The 18,871-nt window shown below is 38.7% G+C and overlaps 1 non-coding gene across 1 annotated transcript; it reads right to left on the reverse strand.

The window, feature by feature from the left end:
* Positions 1 to 18,334: 18,334 nt before the first annotated feature.
* On the reverse strand, positions 18,335 to 18,441 carry LOC128283268 (small nucleolar RNA R71). The gene has a single exon (XR_008273610.1). It is a non-coding gene; the product is annotated as a small nucleolar RNA R71 (small nucleolar RNA).
* Positions 18,442 to 18,871: the final 430 nt, after the last annotated feature.

An 18,871-nucleotide genomic window follows, 5' to 3' on the forward strand; every position in this document is an offset into this window, starting at 1 on the left:
TTCAATTCACTATGATGGCAAATGTGAAGTTATTTTTATGCCTTGAGCATGCAGAAGTTGAAACCAAATGGAACTTTGTTGGAGAGAGTTTGAATCAGTTGAATGATTGAATTAAGAAGTGATACGGGGAGAGATTTTAGGGATTTGAAGGAGGGATTAGATTTGGCCGAATAGAGGGAATTAGGGAGGAGAAATCGACTTGGGGATTTTGAAGGTAGTATTTCGGCGTTAGGCTATAGTTGTGCCGATTTTCCTCTGTTGGAACATCATAGAGCCATTCTTTTCTTCCTTTTTCTTCTTTAACCAGAACTATCACCCTTTCCACTCATATTTCTTTCTTTTCTTCTCCAAAACAAGTCTACTACTCCTTTCTTCCCATCTACTACTCTCTTTCTCATCATCACTTTTGCCGAAAAGCCACAAAAGCCGAAACCTGTGAAGCTTGGTTGTGCCGATTTCTTGTTGACCAGCAACCTTCTTTTTCTCTTCACTTTTTGGTGGCCAATTCCTTCATCTACTAAGTTTTAAGTGGTACAAAAAAAAAGACTATGGAAAGTATTCATACTCCAATCGATTCAGTAGTATAACTGTTGACAAAAGCCGAAACCCCCTATAGTTTAGGGAGGTTGTTGATTTGAGACATAGGCCTTATTGGGCTTCTTCATTTGATTTTTATGGTTTGTATAGTGGAATAGATAACTTTGGAGGAGCAGTAAGACTTGGAGTGTCAGTGTTGGATAAGCTTGAATCATATCGTCATACCCTGTGAAGGTAAGTGAACTATGGCCATTAGGGGTTCTTTGGCCAATTTTGGTAAGGTAAGATTTGGGTTGATTAGCATGAACTGTATACTAAGAATGGTGGTGAATAATTGTAGGTTGCCGTAGGAGACTTCATTGGTGAGCATCACAAAATAGGTGTGTAACGAGCCCTCTTTCGTAGCTTAACTCGATATATCCTGAAAAGTCAAAATGCCAAAAATTCTGGCATTTCGAGGACTCGTGAGGATGCGAAAACTCATAGGTTAGCTAGATACGCTAAGTTTGATGATCGGGATTGTTGGAACAGGTAAGGGCGCGATTTGCTGCATCACAGTAAGTTGGGCCTCGAGGGACAGAAATCGGGCCCAATGGGCTTTCGGGCACATTTGGGTAAGTTTGGTAGAAAATGGAATCCAGATAAATTCCACATTAAGACAGTTAATACCATTATGGAATATAGGCTAAATAGGCCTAGATGACTAAATCGGCCATGCAGGGCCCGGTAGGGGTTTTTGGCCCAATGACTCGGTTTTGCTAGAATGGGCTAGAATCGCTGATTAAACACTTGAAATTGTTGATAATTGATAATGAGCATGGAAAACCCTAATAAATGATAGAGAAATGAAATTACCCTTATAATGTGAAAATGACCTTTTTGCCCCTAGGTGAAAATGACCATTATACCCCTAGGGTTATGTTATAATTAAGATGCATGTGATACTGCTTTTGTACATGATATGCCATGATATATTCACATATGCATGGGTTGGGTTTTGCATGAACGGAGGAAGTGCAAAAAGGGATTTGCCCCAGTTTACCGAAAAGGGCGTTGCCCAGTTATTAAAAGAGGCTAGGCCTCCAGTTATATGATAAAGCAACTATGCTGCCAGTGGAGAGTTTGGTTGGGTGAGTTGAGTTATTCCCCACATGGAGAGCTTGGTTGGTACGGGTGGAGAGTAGCGGTTGGTGGGTTGAGTAGTCTCTCCAAACGGGCTTGCAGACATCTATTAATATTGGATGTGATATTGAAATGGGCTATGGGCCATACCGATTATAGTAAAGGCTTTGGCCCAGTGATATGATTTTTGAAAAGGCTTCGTCGAGAATAGATTAAACAAAAGGCTTGACCCAAGATATATTGAATCGAACTTGGGCTTAGGCCCAATATGTTGATATTGGTTGGGCTCGAAAGGGGCTTGTTGCACACTGAGTTTCCAAACTCACCCCCTTCCTTAACCTTGCAGGTGAGCCTTGATGTGGGGACTTGGAGCTGGAGGGGATTCAGCGTGGCCATAGTGATCGCTCTTGGACTTTACAATAAGTAACTAGTTTCCTTTAGTTTATCTTAAATACTATTTATTTTTGTGTTGTAATAAGGCCATTTTAACCATTTTTCTGGGATTATTTTATTTTTTAATAACTCTAAATATTTCTGATAATAATTCAAATGGGCTGGACTTAGGGCGCGTTTACAAAATGATACTCATTCTCAAAATAACGCAACGACACGATTAACCAGTTTATCAAAGATATCTACTCAAATAAATTTCAACTCGTTTATCAAAGTGTGGCAATGGTTGTGGGCATGTCTAGGATTGGATCCAATCGAGAGCCTGGTACTTAAACAGCCTTCATGGCTCACCTCCTCTGTTTCGGATACCTACCTGGTGCACAGCTTCCATCCACTTTGTTAACTTTGCAAAAGACGATCTTTTAAAACACTAATACGAGTCATGGGTTTTTAAAACTTCAATGTGACACGTCGGATTCAGTCATAACGTCTAGGCCGGGTTTGGGGTGTTACATTTAGTGGTATCATAGCCCGGTTGTAACAACTCGGCTGTGGGTTTTTAAACGAGTCTAAAATCAAAAGTTTCAAAGCAAAGTTACTTTAAATCAAATTTTAAGAATTACTATTTTCTGTGATCAAATACATATTTTTGTTTTAAATGGTTTGGAGAAAGAAGTGGCACACTGAATCCCCGGCACCAAGTCTGTAAGTATACTTTCCTTTTCATTATGTGATATTGATATGATAGAACTGAGCCCCTTCTATGATACTTTAGATAGGGTAGAGCTGTAAAACGATAGGAATGAGACTGTAGCTAGGCTACAATGTTGTGAAAACAATCCTTGAACCGCTATATTTCCATAAGACATCTCATAATAAGTAATTGAAATATTAAATTAATGTCATAAAATTCGTAATCAAATAATTCGATATGAGTACAAGAGGAACTCGTGGACGAGGCCGCGGACGTGGTCGCGGACGTGGTCGCGGAAGGGTGCAAGCTGAATCTTCATCCTCAGGGCATAGGCCAGCTGATGAGGCATTCGTGCCACAAGCAACTGAGACTGGGTCATATGATCGGGCTGCGGGGGACGATGCTTTGTCCCAAGCAATGTTAAGGGTTTTAGAAAGGGTTGCTAGAGCTAGCACTGGGGCAGTAAATAGGGGATCCATCTCTGAGCGACTCCGGGCTAAGGGTGCAGAGGTTTTTAGGGGCGTATCTGGAGTAGCCCCAAATGTGGCTGAATATTGGCTAGAGGCAATAGAGCGGATTATGGACAACCTGGATTGCTCTGTAGAGAAAAAGCTGAAGGGGGCTGTGTCGTTGCTACGAGATGAGGCATACTGGTGGTGGATCACCGTAAGGGAGAGTACCCTGATCGAACGAGTAACCTGGGAATTGTTCAAGACTTCTTTTAAGGGGAGGTATGTTGGTGCTAGTTATGTGGATGCCCGTCGAAAGGAATTTTTGAATCTGGTTCCGGGTAATAAGACTATTGAGGAGTATGAGGCGGAATTCTTAAGGCTGAGTCGATATGCTAGCGGGATAGTTACGACCGAATATGAGCGCAGTGTTCAATTCGAGGATGGCCTTCGTGATGAACTTAGGGTGCTGATAGCTCCACAGAGGGAGCGTGATTTCGCTGCGTTAGTAGAGAAGGCTAAGATAGCCGAGGAAGTAAAACGAACTGAACGGCAGAATCATGAGAGGGATCGACCCAGATTTAGGAGGGATTTTGGACCATCGGGTGTTGCAAATAGGAATGCTAAAAGAGCTAGAATGGAGGAACTGGTTCGAGCAGTTCCGGTGAATACCTTTAGACCGCAGCTTGCGAGAGGCGTGGCGAGTACATATGAGGGTCTTGGAAATGAACTGGGGCATGCTTTCGATGTGGGTTAAAGGAACATAAGTTCAGAGAGTGTCCTCAGAGAGCAGCTCAGGATCAAGCTGCGGAACAAAGAGGTGTCTAACAGCCGCGAGGAGGACCACTACCACAGAGAGGCCGTGGGCAAGGTGGGGGTGGCAATGGTAATGGAGGTGGACGTGAGGTACCTAGCAGGGGTGCTGGACATGTTGAAGCTCGACACGACATCGTGAGGAGGGTGATGCTCCTGATGTTATAACCGGTACGTTCTTCATTCATATTACGCCTTACACTGCTTTGATTGATGTGGGTTCTACTCACTCGTATGTTGCTTTGATGTATCTGTGGCATTGGGTGTGCTTCTTGAGGAGACTGTGAGTGGGGTATCGGTGATAAGCCCTTTAGAACACTCGGTTAAGGTAGATAAACTCTTTAGGGAGGTGCCTTTAGAGACACAAGATAAGATATTTGTAGGAGATTTGATGGAGCTGCCATTTGGGGATTTTGATCTTATTTTGGGAATGGACTGGCTAACTAAGCATAGGGCGACGTTGGATTGTGCTGCTAAGAGAATGGTGCTAAGAATTGCCAAGGATGAGGAGATAATGGTCATAGAGGAGTGAAGGAACTATTTGTCCAATGTTGTATCGACTTTAAGGGCTGAGAAGTTGATTTGGACAGGTTGTGAGGCATTCTTAGCATTTTTGAGTCAAGCTGAACCTGAGGGGATAACTGTGGAGTCGGTTAGGACCATCAAAGAATTTGAATATGTATTTCCAGAGGAACTTCCTGAACTACCTCCGAACAGAGAAGTCAAGTTCGTAATCGACTTGTTACCTGGAATAGCTCCAGTGTCCATTGCGCCTTATTGGATGGCACCAAAGGAGTTAGTGGAACTGAAAGCTCAGATTCAGGAACTGTTGGATAGAGGGTTCATAAGACCAAGTGTTTCTCCGTGGGGCGCACCAGTGTTGTTCGTAAAGAAGAAAGATAGGACCATGCGGATGTGTATTGACTATCGGCAGCTGAACAAGCTGACGATCAAGAACAAGTATCCTTTGCCAAGAATCGATGATCTATTCGACCAACTGAGAGGAGCCTCGATATTTTCTAAGATCGACCTTCGGTTAGGATATCATCAGTTGAGAGTCAAAAAAATGGATATTCATAAGACGGCATTCAGAACTCGATATGGTCATTACGAGTTTCTGGTTATGCCCTTTGGTTTGACTAATGCACTGACAGCATTCATGGATTTGATGAATCAGGTATTTCAACCGTACTTGGATTAGTTCGTAGTCATTTTTATCGATGATATCTTAGTGTACACGAAAATGGAAGAAAAGCATGATGAGCATCTTCGTATTGTGCTACAAGTGCTAAGGGAAAAGTAACTTTACGCAAAGTTTAGTAAGTGTGAGTTTTGGCTGAATGATGTAACTTTCTTGGGGCATGTTGTGTCTGGGGATCAAGGTAGACCCTCAAAAAATTGAGGCGATTCTGGAGTGGAAGCCACCGAGGTCAGTAACAGAAATTCGAAGTTTTTTGGGGTTAGCAGGCTATTATAGAAGATTTGTGGAAGGATTTTCTGCGTTGGCAGCACCGTTAACGAAACTTATAAGGAAGGGAGCACCATTTGTTTGGACAAATAAGTAGCAAGAGGCTTTTGAGAAGTTAAAGAAGCTTCTGACAGAAGCACCAGTGTTGATTCAGCCAGAGTCTGGTAAGGATTTCATGGTATATAGTGACGCGTCATATGTAGGTTTGGGCTGCATGTTGATGCAAGAGGATAAAGTGGTCACTTATGCTTCACGACAGCTTAAGCCTCATGAGGTAAACTATCCTACTCATGACTTGGAGTTAGAAGCGATGATTTTTACGCTTAAGATATGGAGGCACTACTTGTATGGGGAGAGATGCATTATCTATACGGATCACAAGAGTCTTAAGTACTTGCTGACTCAAAAGGAGCTGAATCTTAGACAGCGAAGGTGGATAGAGTTGTTAAAGGACTATGACTGTTAGATTGAGTACCATCCAGGTAAGGCAAATGTCGTGGCTGATGCATTGATGTTTGCTCGTTTAAGCTTGTATGATGATGGAAGCTTATTGGCAAAGTTACAAGTGAGACCAACTTGGGTGGAGCAGATTAAGAAGCAGCAGTTGGTGGATGAGTCGTTGGTTTCTCGATTTCAGCAAGCTGAGAAGGGGGAGAATCCAGACTTTGGATTAAATAATGATGGGTTTCTTTGTTTCCAAGGAAGAATTTGTATGCCGAAGGACTCTGACTTGAGATTGATGATTTTAAAGGAGGCACATAGTGGACCTTGTACTATGCATCTAGGAGGGAGTAAGTTGTATCGAGACTTGTGAGAGCTATATTGGTGGCCTGGGCTTAAGCGAGAAGTGACCGAATTTGTGGGGAAATGTTTGACGTGTCAACAAGTAAAGGCCGAGCATCAACTGCCTTCAGGATTGTTACAGCTAGTAAAGATACCACTTTGGAAGTGGGAAAGGGTAACTATGGATTTTGTAAGTGGTTTGCCATTGGCACCTTCCAAGAAGGATTCAGTTTGGGTAATTGTGGATAGGCTGACGAAATCTGCCCATTTCATACCTGTCCGAACCGATTACTCACTTCAGAAGTCGGCCAAGTTGTATGGTAGAGATAGTGCGGTTGCATGGAGTGCCAGTATCAATAATTTCTGACCGAGACCCAAGGTTTACATCTCGGTTTTGGCAGAAGTTGCATGAGGCGTTGGGAACGCGATTGGATTTTAGTACTACTTTTCACCCTCAATCAGATGGGCAGTCGGAGAGGGTCATTCAGATTCTAGAAGACATGTTGAGAGGTTGTGTTATTGAATTTAGGGGCAGTTGGGAGGATTACTTACCATTGGCGGAGTTCGTGTATAACAACAGTTACCAAGCAAGTATTCAGATGGCTCCTTACGAGGCACTGTATGGGCGAAGGTGTCGTTCGCCTACTTGTTGGGGAGAGTTGGGGGAAAGGCAAGTTTTTGGTCCAGAGTTGGTAGCAGATACTGAAGACAAGGTCAAGGTGATCAGGAATCGGTTAAGGGAGGCAGCGGATCGAAAAAAGTCTTATGCTGATCTGAAGCATAAGGATATTGAATATGCTGTAGGGGACATGGTCTTTTTGAAGGTATCGCCTTGGAAGAAGATATTGAGGTTTGGTAAGAAGGCCAAGTTGAGTCCACGGTTCATTGGGCTATATCAGATCCTTAAGCGGATAGGGCCGGTGGCTTATCAACTAGAGTTACCTCCGGAGCTGGATCGTATTCATGACGTCTTTCATGTATCCATGCTAAAGCGATATCGTTCTAACCCTACTCATATCGTGCCAGTTGCAGAAATTGAAGTACAGTCGGATTTGACCTTCGAAGAAGAACCTGTGCAGATACTTGATCATGACGTCAAGGTGCTAAGAAGGAAGTCAGGCCCATTGGTGAAGGTACTTTGGAAAAACCATGGCAAAGAAGAAGCTACTTAGGAGTCAGAGGAGGCGATGCATCAACAGTACCCTCAACTGTTTGGATCAGGTAAAATTTCGAGGCCGAAATTTCTTTAAGGAGGGTAGAGTTGTAACATCCTGATTTTCGGGTTTTTTGTGGTTCTTGATATTTTGGTAAAGTTTTTAAAATTTGGTATTTGGTTGTGAAATTCATAATTGGAGTATGTAATTGGGCTTATAGAAGGCCCATGTGATGGCCAAAACCCGATAAAATTTTTGAATTTTGGACTTAAGGAGTTAGGAGCTTTGGATAGGTGGCCTTATTAAAAGGTATGGGTAAAATGTAACACAAAAGAGCCCCTGGCAATGTGCCTAAGTAACTCCACTAAAGAGCTAAAAAGGTGGCGTGTGAGTGGTTGGGGGAAAGCCAGGGTTCGATTCACTATGATGGCAAATGTGATGTTATTTTTATGCCTTGAGCATGCAGAAGTTGAAGCTGAATGGAACTCTGTTGGAGAGAGTTTGAATAGGTTGAATGCTTGAATTAAGGAGTGATAAGAGGAGAGATTTTAGGGATTTGAAGGAGGGATTAGAGTTGACCGAATAGAGGGGATTAGGGAGGAGAAATCGGCTTGGGGATTTTGAAGGTAGTATTTCGGCATTAGGCTATAGTTGTGCCGATTTTCCTCTGTTGGAACACCATTGAGCTATTCTTTTCTTCCTTTTTCTTCTCTAACCGGAACTATCACCCTTTCCATTCATCTTTCTTTCTTTTCTTCTCCAAAACAAGTCTAGTATTCCTTTCTTCCCATCTACTACTCTCTTTCTTATCATCACTTTTGCCGAAAAGCCACAAAAGTCGAAACCTGTGAAGCTTGGTTGTGCCGATTTCTTGTTGACCAGCAACCTTCTTTTTCTCTTCACTTTTTGGTGGTCAATTCCTTCGTCTGCTAAGTTTTAAGCGGTACAAAAAAAAAAGACTGTGGTAAGTATTCATACTCCAATCTATTTAATAGTATAACTGTTGACAAAAGCCGAAACCCCCTATAGTTTAGGGAGGTTGTTGATTTGAGACATAGGCCTTATTGGGCTTCTTCATTTGATTTTTATGGTTTGTATAATGGAATAGATAACTTTGGAGGAGCAGCAAGGCTTGGAGTGTCAATGTTGGACAAGCTTGAATCATATCGTCAGACCCTGTGAAGGTAAGTGAATTATGGCCATTAGGGGTTCTTTGGCCGATTTTTGTAAGGTAAGATTTGGGTTGATTAGCATGAACTGTAGACTAAGAATGGTGGTGAATAATTGTAGGTTGCCGTGGAAGACTTCATTGGTGAACGTCACAAAATAGGTGTGTAACGAACCCTCTTTCGTAGCTTAACTCGATATATGCCGAAAAGTTGAAATGCCAAAAATTCTGGCATTTCGAGGACTCGTGAGCATGCGAAAGCTCATAGGTTAGCTAGATAGGCTAAGTTTGATGATTGGGATCGTTGGAATAGGTAAGGGCACGATTTGCTGCATCACGGTAAGTTGGGCCTCGAGGGGCTAAAATCGGGCCCAATGGGCTTTCGGGCTCATTTGGGTAAGTTTGGTAGAAAATGGAATCCAGATAAATTGCACATTAAGACAGTTAATACCGTTATGGAATATAGGCTAAATGAGCCTAGATGACTAAATCGGCCATGCAGGGCCCATTAGGGGTTTTTGGCCCAATGACTCGGTTTTGCTAGAATAGGCTAGAATCGCTGATTAAACACTTGAAATTGTTGATAATGGATAATGAGCATGGAAAACCCTAATAAATGATAGAGAAATGAAATTACCCTTATAATGTGAAAATGACCTTTTTACCCCTAGGTGAAAATGACCATTATACCCCTAGGGTTATGTTATAATTAAGATGCATGTGATACTGCTTTTGTACATGATATGCCATGATATATTCACATATGCAAGGGTTGGGTTTTACATGAACGGAGGAAGTGCAAAAAGGGCTTTGCCCCAGTTTACCGAAAAGGGCGTTGCCCAGTTATTAAAAGAGGCTAGGCCTCCAGTTATATGATAAAGACTATCTTTGCCGGTGGAGAGTTTGGTTGGATGGGTTGAGTTATTCCCCACATGGAGAGCTTGGTTGGTATGGGTGGAGAGTAGCGGTTGGTGGGTTGAGTAGTCTCCCCAAACGGGCTTGCATACATCCATTAATATTGCATGTGATATTGAAATGGGCCTATGGGCCATACCAATTCTGAGAAAGAATTGACCCGATGATATGATTTATGAAAAGGCTTGACCTATGTAGATTAAATGAAAGGCTTTGGCCCAGTATATATTGAAACTAAACTTGGGCTTAGGCCCAGTATGCTGATATTGGTTGGGCTCTGAAAGGGGCTTGTTGCACACTGAGTTTCCAAACTCACCCCCTTCCTTAACCTTGCAGGTGAGCCTTGATGTGGGGACTTAGAGCCGGAGGGGATTCAACGTGGCCACAGTGATCGCTTTTGGACTTTACAGTAAGTAACCGATTTCCAATAGTTTATCTTAAATACTATTTATTTTTGTGTTGTAATAAGGCCATTTTAACTATTTTTTTGGGATTATTTTATTTTTTAATAACTCTAAATATTTATGATAATAATTCAAATGGGCTAGACTTAGGGCGCGTTTACAAAATGATACTCGTTTTCAAAATAACGCAACGACACGATTAACCGGTTTATCAAAGATATCTAATCAAATGAATTTCAACTCGTTTATCAAAGTGTGGCAATAGTTGTGGGCATGTCTAGGATTGGATCCAATCGAGAGCCTGGTACTTAAGCCGCCTTCATGGCTCACCTCCTCTGTTTCGGATACCTACCTGGTGCACAACTTCCATTCACTTTTTTAACTTTACAAAAGATGATCTTTTAAAATACTAATACGAGTCATGGGTTTTTAAAACTTCAATATGACACATCGGATTCGGTCATAATGTCTGGGCCAGGTTTGGGGTGTTACATCCTCAATATATGTTATCTCATTCTGACCCTCAAGATCAGCATGCAAACTTCACTGATGATGTCCCCTTCCACCATGAAGATCCACCTCATCCACCATCTCAGAGTCACCGTCCTACTACTTCTACTGCCACCTTAGCAGACCTTTCTGAGTTGTTCACTCATTTCAAGCGATTTTATTTATGCTTTTAGTTGTTTTACTTTTTATTTTCTTTGACTTATTTCATTTATTATCTTTTGAACTATGTTTTTATTTTTATGGTTATCTGTAATTGAGTTTTTAACCTCTTAATATTCTTTATTATTTGTGTTTATTTTCTTATTAGTTTGCTCGGAACCATGCACTACATTTAGATTTGCCTACATTTCTGGATTTCATCATTCCGGTGAATTCATCCATATTTAGGGCATTTTTAGTTTTCTCCCTCTCTTATGATATCCTGCTTATACTGCGCATATATATGTTTGTACATTGAGGGCAATGTACATCTTAAGTGTGGAGGTTATTCATATAATTATTAGAAAATCCCTGAAGTATTTCTTATGTTTAAGTAAGTTTCTCTTACTTCCATTAGAATGAATTTTTGTCGATTTGGGATTTTTTTATGTGTTTTGGATTAATTTGTAAATATTTGTGCATTGATTGATTTAAACTTTAAGTTATGAGAGAGTCAAGCATGATAAGTTATTTTTAGAATTAAAATATTTTAAGTTGTTTCCTTTAATTGAGGTATTATCTTGAAGTTTTAAATCTGTAAGTTTGACATCAAAACCATGATTTTTTGTGAGATTTTGAGCCTCAAGAGAATACACTTTCATGATCATTCTATTATTGGTTATGAGTGTGTCAACTTGATTTGTTATTCTAGAACTTGCTTTGATTATTCATGTCGAGACCACACCTTTGATTTGATATACTAAGATGATAAAGGCACTTAGGTTTTAACCCACTTATCCCATAAAAAGCCTCCATTTTTAGTTAACCCTTAGTGAACCCCGTTAAGAATAGCATCCTATTTCTTGATTAACCTTTTAATGTTAACTATAACCCATTTTTTCTCATTGTGACTCTTCTCATTTTATTGACTCCCTTTTTGTTGATATTTGATTTGGTTAGTTACCTAGCTATGCTCTTCTATTTGATTTGCTGAGTTATTTGTTATTGTTCTAGATAAGAAAAAAATATTGATTATTAATTAGTTATTTTTTGATTGAGCTTGAACAATCAATTTCATATTTTGAGAAGAAGCTCGTTTTTGTTCTTGAATAGATATTGATGCGCTTGTTTTTAATTTAGAATTTTTTTTAATTTTTATATTTTGGTAATTTCTAGTCAAGTATGATAAGTTATTTTCAGAATTAAATTTTTTTAGGTTGTTTCCTTGAATTGAGGTATTGTCTTGAAGTTTTAAATTTGCAAGTTTGACATCAAAACTATGATTTTTTGTGAGATTTTGAGCCTTAAGAGCATACACTTTCATGCTCATTCCATTCTTGGTTATGAATGTGTCAACTTAATTTGTTATTCTAGAACTTGCTTCGATTATGCATGTCGAAACCGCACCTTTGATTTGATACTAAGATTATAAATGCACATAGGTTTTAACCCACTTATCCCATAAAAAGCCTCCCTTTTTAATTAACCCTTAATGAACCTTGTTAAACCTAACATCCCGTTTCTTGATTAACCCATTAATGTAACCATAACCCATTTTTTTCGTGGTGACTCTTCTCATTTTATTGACTCCTTTTTGTCGATATTTGATTTCGTTAGTTGCCTAGCTATGCTCTTCTGTTTGATTTGCTGAATTATTTCTTATTGTTCTAAATAAGAAAAAAAGAAAAAAATATTGATTATTAATTAGTTATTTTTTATTGGGCTTTAACAGTCAATTTCATATTTTGAGAAGAAGTTCGTTCTTCTTCTGGAATAGTTATTGATGCGCTTGTTTTTAATTTAGCATTTGTTTAATTTTGCTAGTTTGGTAATTCCTAGTCAAGCATGACAAGTTATTTTCAGAATTAAATTTTTTTAAGTTGTTTCCTTGAATTGAGGTATTATCTTGAGGTTTTAAATTTGCAAGTTTGACATCAAAACCATGATTTTTTGTGAGATTTTAAGCCTTTAGAGCATACATTTTCATGCTCATTCTATTATTGATTATGAATGTGTCAACTTGATTTGTTATTCTCGAACTTGGTTCGATTATGCATGTCAAGACCGCACCTTTGATTTGATACTAAGATGATAAATGTACTTAGGTTTTAACCCACTTATCCCATAAAAAGCCTCCCTTTTTAATTAACTCTTAATGAACCCCGTTAAACCTAACATCCCGTTTCTTGATTAACCCGTTAATGTAACCATAACCCATTTTTTCGTTGTGACTCTTCTCGTTTTATATACTCCCTTTTTGTCTATATTTGATTTCGTTAGTTGCCTAGCTATGCTATTCTGTTTGATTTGTTGAATTATTTCTTATTGTTCTAAATAAGAAAAAAAGGAAAAAATATTGATTATTAGTTACTTATTTTTTGATCGAGCTTGAACATTCAATTTCATATTTTGAGAAGAAGCTCATTTTTGTTCTTGAATAGTTATTGATGCGCTTGTTTTTAATTCAACATTTGTTTAATTTTGCTTGTTTGGTAATTTCTAGTCAAACGTGGTAAGTTATTTTTAGAATTAAAATTTTTTAGGTTGTTTCCATGAATTGAGATATTATCTTGAAGTTTTAAATTTGCAAGTTTGACATCAAAACCATGATTTTTTGTGAGATTTTAAGCCTTTACAACATACATTTTCATGCTCATTTTATTGTTGGTTATGAGTGTGTCAACGTGATTTGTTATTCTAGAACTAACTTTAATTATGCAAGTCGAGACCACACATTTGATTTGATATACTAAGATGATAAAGGAATTTAGGTTTTAACCCACTTATCCCAAAAAAAGCCTCCCTTTTTAATTAACCCTTAGTGAACCCCAGTAAACCTAACATCTCGTTTCTTGATTAGCCCATTAATGTTAACCATAATCCATTTTTTCGCTGTGACTCTTCTCGTTTTATTGACTCCCTTTTTGTCGATATTTGATTTGGTTAGTTGCCTAACTATACTATTCTGTTTGATTTGCTGAATTATTTCTTATTGTTCTAGATAAGAAAAAAGAAAAAAATATTGATTATTAATTAGTTATTTGTTGATTGAGCTTGAACAGTCAATTTCATATTTTGAGAAGAAGTTCATTTTTGTTCTTGAATAGTTATTGATGCGCTTGTTTTTAATTAAGCATTTGTTTAATTTTCTAGTTTGGTAATTTCTAGTCAAGCATGGTAAGTTATTTTTAGAATTAAAATTTTTTAGGTTGTTTCCCTGAATTGAGGTATTGTATTGAAGTTTTAAATTTGCAAGTTTGACAGCAAAACCATGATTTTTTTGTGAGATTTTGAGCCTTTAGAGCATACATTTTCATGCTAATTCTATTATTGGTTATGAGTGTGTCAACTTGATTTGTTATTCTAGAACTTGCTTCGATTATGCATGTCGAGACTGCACCTTTGATTTGATATACTAAGATGATAATACGAGCTTGATTCGGTGTTGATTCAAGTTGTTTAGATTGCCCGATTGTGAAATTAAGCAAGTGTTGAGTTTTAAAAAAGTAGACTAGAAAAGATGAAATTATAGGTTCAGATAAGGTTTGAAAGATAATTAAATTAGCTAATGGAGTAATTCGGCTAAGGCCAAAAGTGAACCAACAATGAAGGGAATTGTTGACCTAATTCTTAGATAATTTGGCTAACCTCGACCCACTATCTAGCAAGATAGGAACCGATGGTATGGTCGATGGTATGGTCGAATGCCACACTTTGGGAAGTGATAAGTTCGGATAACAAGGAAGAATGATGCCACAAGTTGAGCTTGATAAGTTGTTTCAGTCCAAAAAGAACAATGAGAGTTGAATTCTCACAAAAAAACAAAAGTTCATATATTTGGTCCAAAAGTCCCTTCAACTAGCTGAAAACAAAGTATTTATAGGCATGAGACAAACCCCAACTGAGTAGACACACACACTCAACTTAATTGAGCTAATTAAAAACTACAAGACCTTTGATGAACTCTAACATAAGGAACAACAATGGACAGAATGTTTGATCTTCCTATTTAGCTAATAGTTAACTCTAATGAGTTGAATAAACTTGATTCAATGCTTGATCAGCTAAAGAGTCATAACAGCCTTTTAATTTCTCCTTGGACAGCGAAATGAGCAGCAACCAAAATTAATGTCATTTGGCACACGAACAGCCCCCTTTGTGTGAATGCTTGAATAAAAATGGTCAAAAGGGGTGAATAGATGAATTGGAACAGCCACCATTATGTGAAAACATTTGGAAACTGAATGGGCTTGTGTTAATAGCTCCTTGTCCATTGAACTTTTTAAATAGTCACTTGGAGAAGTTCATAACAACTGCTGGTCTTAAATTCATTCCATTCTTTAATGGCAATCAATGCACCAGTTGGTTCAAACAGTTAGTTCACTAAAATTAGCTTGCAATAAGCTGTATGGAACGCATAGTGTTGAGCTCTATGCTTGCTTGATGAGTTCGGCCACCTCCCCTCCTCAAGCTCGATCAATGTAACTTGCAATGGCATCTTGAAACTTCTTAACACGAGACCGAGTAATATGACCTTGTAGATATACATCAAAAGGGGATTTGTCCCCACATCAAGGCGATTTGTCCCCTAATCGTCACCTACATCAAAAGGGGATAAGTCAACAACATTAAAAGTAACACTAATCCCGTACACACCTGGTAGATCTAACTTGTAGGCATTCTCGTTAATCCTTTCCAAAACTTGAAAAGGACCATCACCCCTTGGCAAGAGTTTGGACTTCCTTTGGGTTGGAAATCTTTCCTTATGCATGTGGATCCAAACCCAGTCACCAGGTTCGAATATTACTCGTTCGCGTCCCTTGTTCACCCTTTGAGCATATTGCTGGTTCTTTTTTCAATGTTGTCCCTAACTCGTTGATGCAATTATTTAACGAATTCTGCCTTTTTCCTGCCATCTAAATGCACTAATTTATTAGAAGGTAAAGGAAATAAATCCATAGGAGTTAAGGGATTGAAACCATATACCACTTCAAATGGCGAATACTTGGTAACCGAGTGCACTGATCGGTTGTAAGCGAACTCAATGTATGGTAGACACTCTTTCCAAGTTTTTAAGTTCTTTCGAATTATGGCACGCAGCAAGGTTGATAAAACTCGATTATGTTTGGCCGCCGGTTTAGGGATGGCAAGTTTTTGAGAACAAAAGCTTGGTGCGAAGCTTACCCTACAAAGTTCTCCAAAAATGGCTAAGGAACTTAGCATCATGGTCCGAAACAACGGTCCTCAGAATACCATGCAAACATGATTTCCCTAAAGAACATATTACCAACATTTAACGTGTCATCAGTTTTATTACATGCAATAAAGTGAGCCATCTTTGAAAATCTATCTACTACCACAAATACAGAATCTTTGCCATTCTTTGTTCTACGAAGGCCTAGGACAAAATCCATGGAGATATCCACCCATGGTGCTTCTGGAATCAACAAAAGAGTGTATAGATCATGTGGCTGAATTTTTTACTTAGCCTTCTTCCAAGCTAAGCATTGCTCATACACTCTAACCACATCTCACAGCATCTTCGGCCAATAAAAGTGCTCTTGTAAAATAGCCAAAGTTTTGGCTATGCCGAAGTGGCCCATTAATCCCTCACTATGTGCTTCTTGAGCCAGCACATCTCTAATTGATCCTTGGGTGTACATAGCTTATTTTCTCGAAAGAGAAATCCATCTTGTTGGAAATACCTGTCATGGGCACCTTGAACACACATGATAAACCGTAATTTATACATATTTTTACCCCATGTTTAACGTATTTTATGGATGATTTCCCATTAGAATTGGTTAATTCGATGCTCCTAATGCTTTAATTTCATGTTTTATACTTAGAAGAGCATAGGAGAGCGAAAGGAACGAGAAACAGGCCAAAAACGGAGAAAATGGGCCAAAGTACGAAATCAGCACGGCCTGGACCTCCTCACACGGGCAGACTACACAGCCGTGTCAATTTGGCAGGCTCGAGCACGGCCTGAAGTAATCGAACACGGGCGTGTCACACGAGTGTGTCTCTACCGAGCCCAAGTTGAGTCTAATTCGAAAAAGGCTAATTTTGAGGGCTCTTAGGAATTCCAAAGCCTATAAATACACCCTAGAGGAGGAAGAAAAGGGAGACACAGAATAGGGAGTAAGGAATTACTCCAAGGAAGCCGATTGATCCATCTCAGAAGCTGGATTCACCATCAGAACTGAAGATCTCTCCTCAATTTTCGCTTCAAGAGTTTTGGGTTTTCATTATGCTTTGTATTCTTTATTATTCTGAGATGTTTTCTTATTTAGTTATGAACTAAAACCCCTAAATACCTAAGGGAAATGAAACCTAAGAAGAATCTTGCTATTATTTTCTGAATTGTATGATAAATATTTAACTTGTTCTTAATTATGTGTTCTTAATTCTTGTTTTGATATCCCAGGATATTGATTCAAGATAAGCTCTTATTCAGAGGAGGAATAGACCCTGTCTAAGAGTACATTTGTCAAAATTAAGTAGAGTTGTTTGCGTGCCTAGACATAGGGTGACAAGATTTTGCCGGATTAGGGTGAAACCTAATAAGGGGATCCATAGATCGAGTTAATGCAACCCTAGGGCGTTAATTAGAGAAAGGTTTCAATTATTCAATTTAGGGGTTAGACGTTATTAGTCTTGAATAGGGATAATAACATAACTTAGGGATCTCTACAGAACATGTTTAGTGAGTAAATCGTCTGATTCGGAGCCAGAATAACAAGTACAGTCTAGGTGGATTTTTCCTTAGGTATTGTCTTAATTCAGTCTATTTTCCCAAAAGCAATTCCCCAATTCTATTCTCTATGAGTTCTTAGTTTAGATAATTAGTTAGTTAAAACAAAACCTCTTTATTCTTAGGCTAGATAATAAAAAGACAGTCATTACTAGTACTTTTAGTTCCTTTGGTTTCGACAACCCGGTCTTGCTAAAACTATACTATTATTCGATAGGTACACTTGCCTACATCGCGATAATAGTTAGTTACAAGAAGGATTAATTATAAATATTTAAAACCTATCACGAAATCACGCTATCAAGTTTTTGGCGCCGTTGCCGGGGAACTAAGATATTAGAAACGCTTAATTTTTATTACTTTAGCCATTTATTTTTCTTGCAATTTAATTTAATTTAATTTATTATTATTATTATTTATTAATTTACTTTTTTCTTTCTCTTGGCAGGTTTTTATAGTTTCTGACTAGAAAAAACTCGTCAGGACCACTACTTTTTGAAAAAGAAATCGATCGTACAGTTCGTAGAAACCAAAGAGAAATAAGGCGAAACTTAAGTACATAGAGAATGAGCAAGAGGACGATACTTAACCCGCAACCGAAGAGATGGCTGAAATCCAAGACAATCAGCTACCTCCTGCAACTGCGGTTAATCAAAATCCTGTTCCACGAACTATGTATGATTATGCTAAACCTTCTTTAACAGGAACTGAATCAAGCATAGTTAAACCTGCTGTAGCTGTAAATACTTTTGAACTAAAACCTAACACTATTCAAATGATACAGCAATTTGTTCAGTTTGATGGTTTGCAGGATGAGGATCCCAACGCTCACTAAGTAAACTTCTTGGAACTATGCTATACATTTAAAATTAATGGTGTTTCTGATGATGCCATTCTTCTTCGGTTATTCCCTTTTTCATTGAGAAACAAAGTTAAGTGGTTGAACTCATTACCACGAGGTCAATCACTACTTGGGAACAAATGACTGAAAAATTTCTATTAAAATATTTTTCGCCGGCTAAAACGGCTAAATTATGTAATGATATCTCTTCGTTTGTGCAGATGGACGTAGAAACTCTTTACGATGCATGGGAGAGATACAAAGACTTACTGAGAAGGTGCCCTCACCATGGGTTACCACTTTGGCTACAGGTTCAAACGTTCCATAATGGCCTGAATCCTTCGACTCGACAACTGGTTGACGCAGCTGCTGGTGGAACCATCAATAATATCACACCCAAAGATGCCCATGAGTTTATAGAGGAGATCTCACTGCATAACTATCAGTGGCAAGTCATGAGGACTAAGCCAACTAAAACAACAGGTGTTTATAACGTCGATTCGGTTACTATGCTGTCAAATTAGGTAGAACTTCTAAATAAAAAGATTGATGGTTTACTTGGTTATACTCAAGTACATCCAGTAAGAAGGTGCTAGACGAATGGAGGAGGAGCATGCACAGAGTATCAACCCTTCAACCCTAGCATCGAGGAGGAACAAGTCCAATGTATGGGTAACAATAACTCTCGATCCCAAAATAACCCATATAGTAACACTAACAATGTA

This window comes from Gossypium arboreum, chromosome 10 (assembly GCF_025698485.1).
Source record: "Gossypium arboreum isolate Shixiya-1 chromosome 10, ASM2569848v2, whole genome shotgun sequence".
NCBI lineage: Eukaryota > Viridiplantae > Streptophyta > Magnoliopsida > Malvales > Malvaceae > Gossypium > Gossypium arboreum.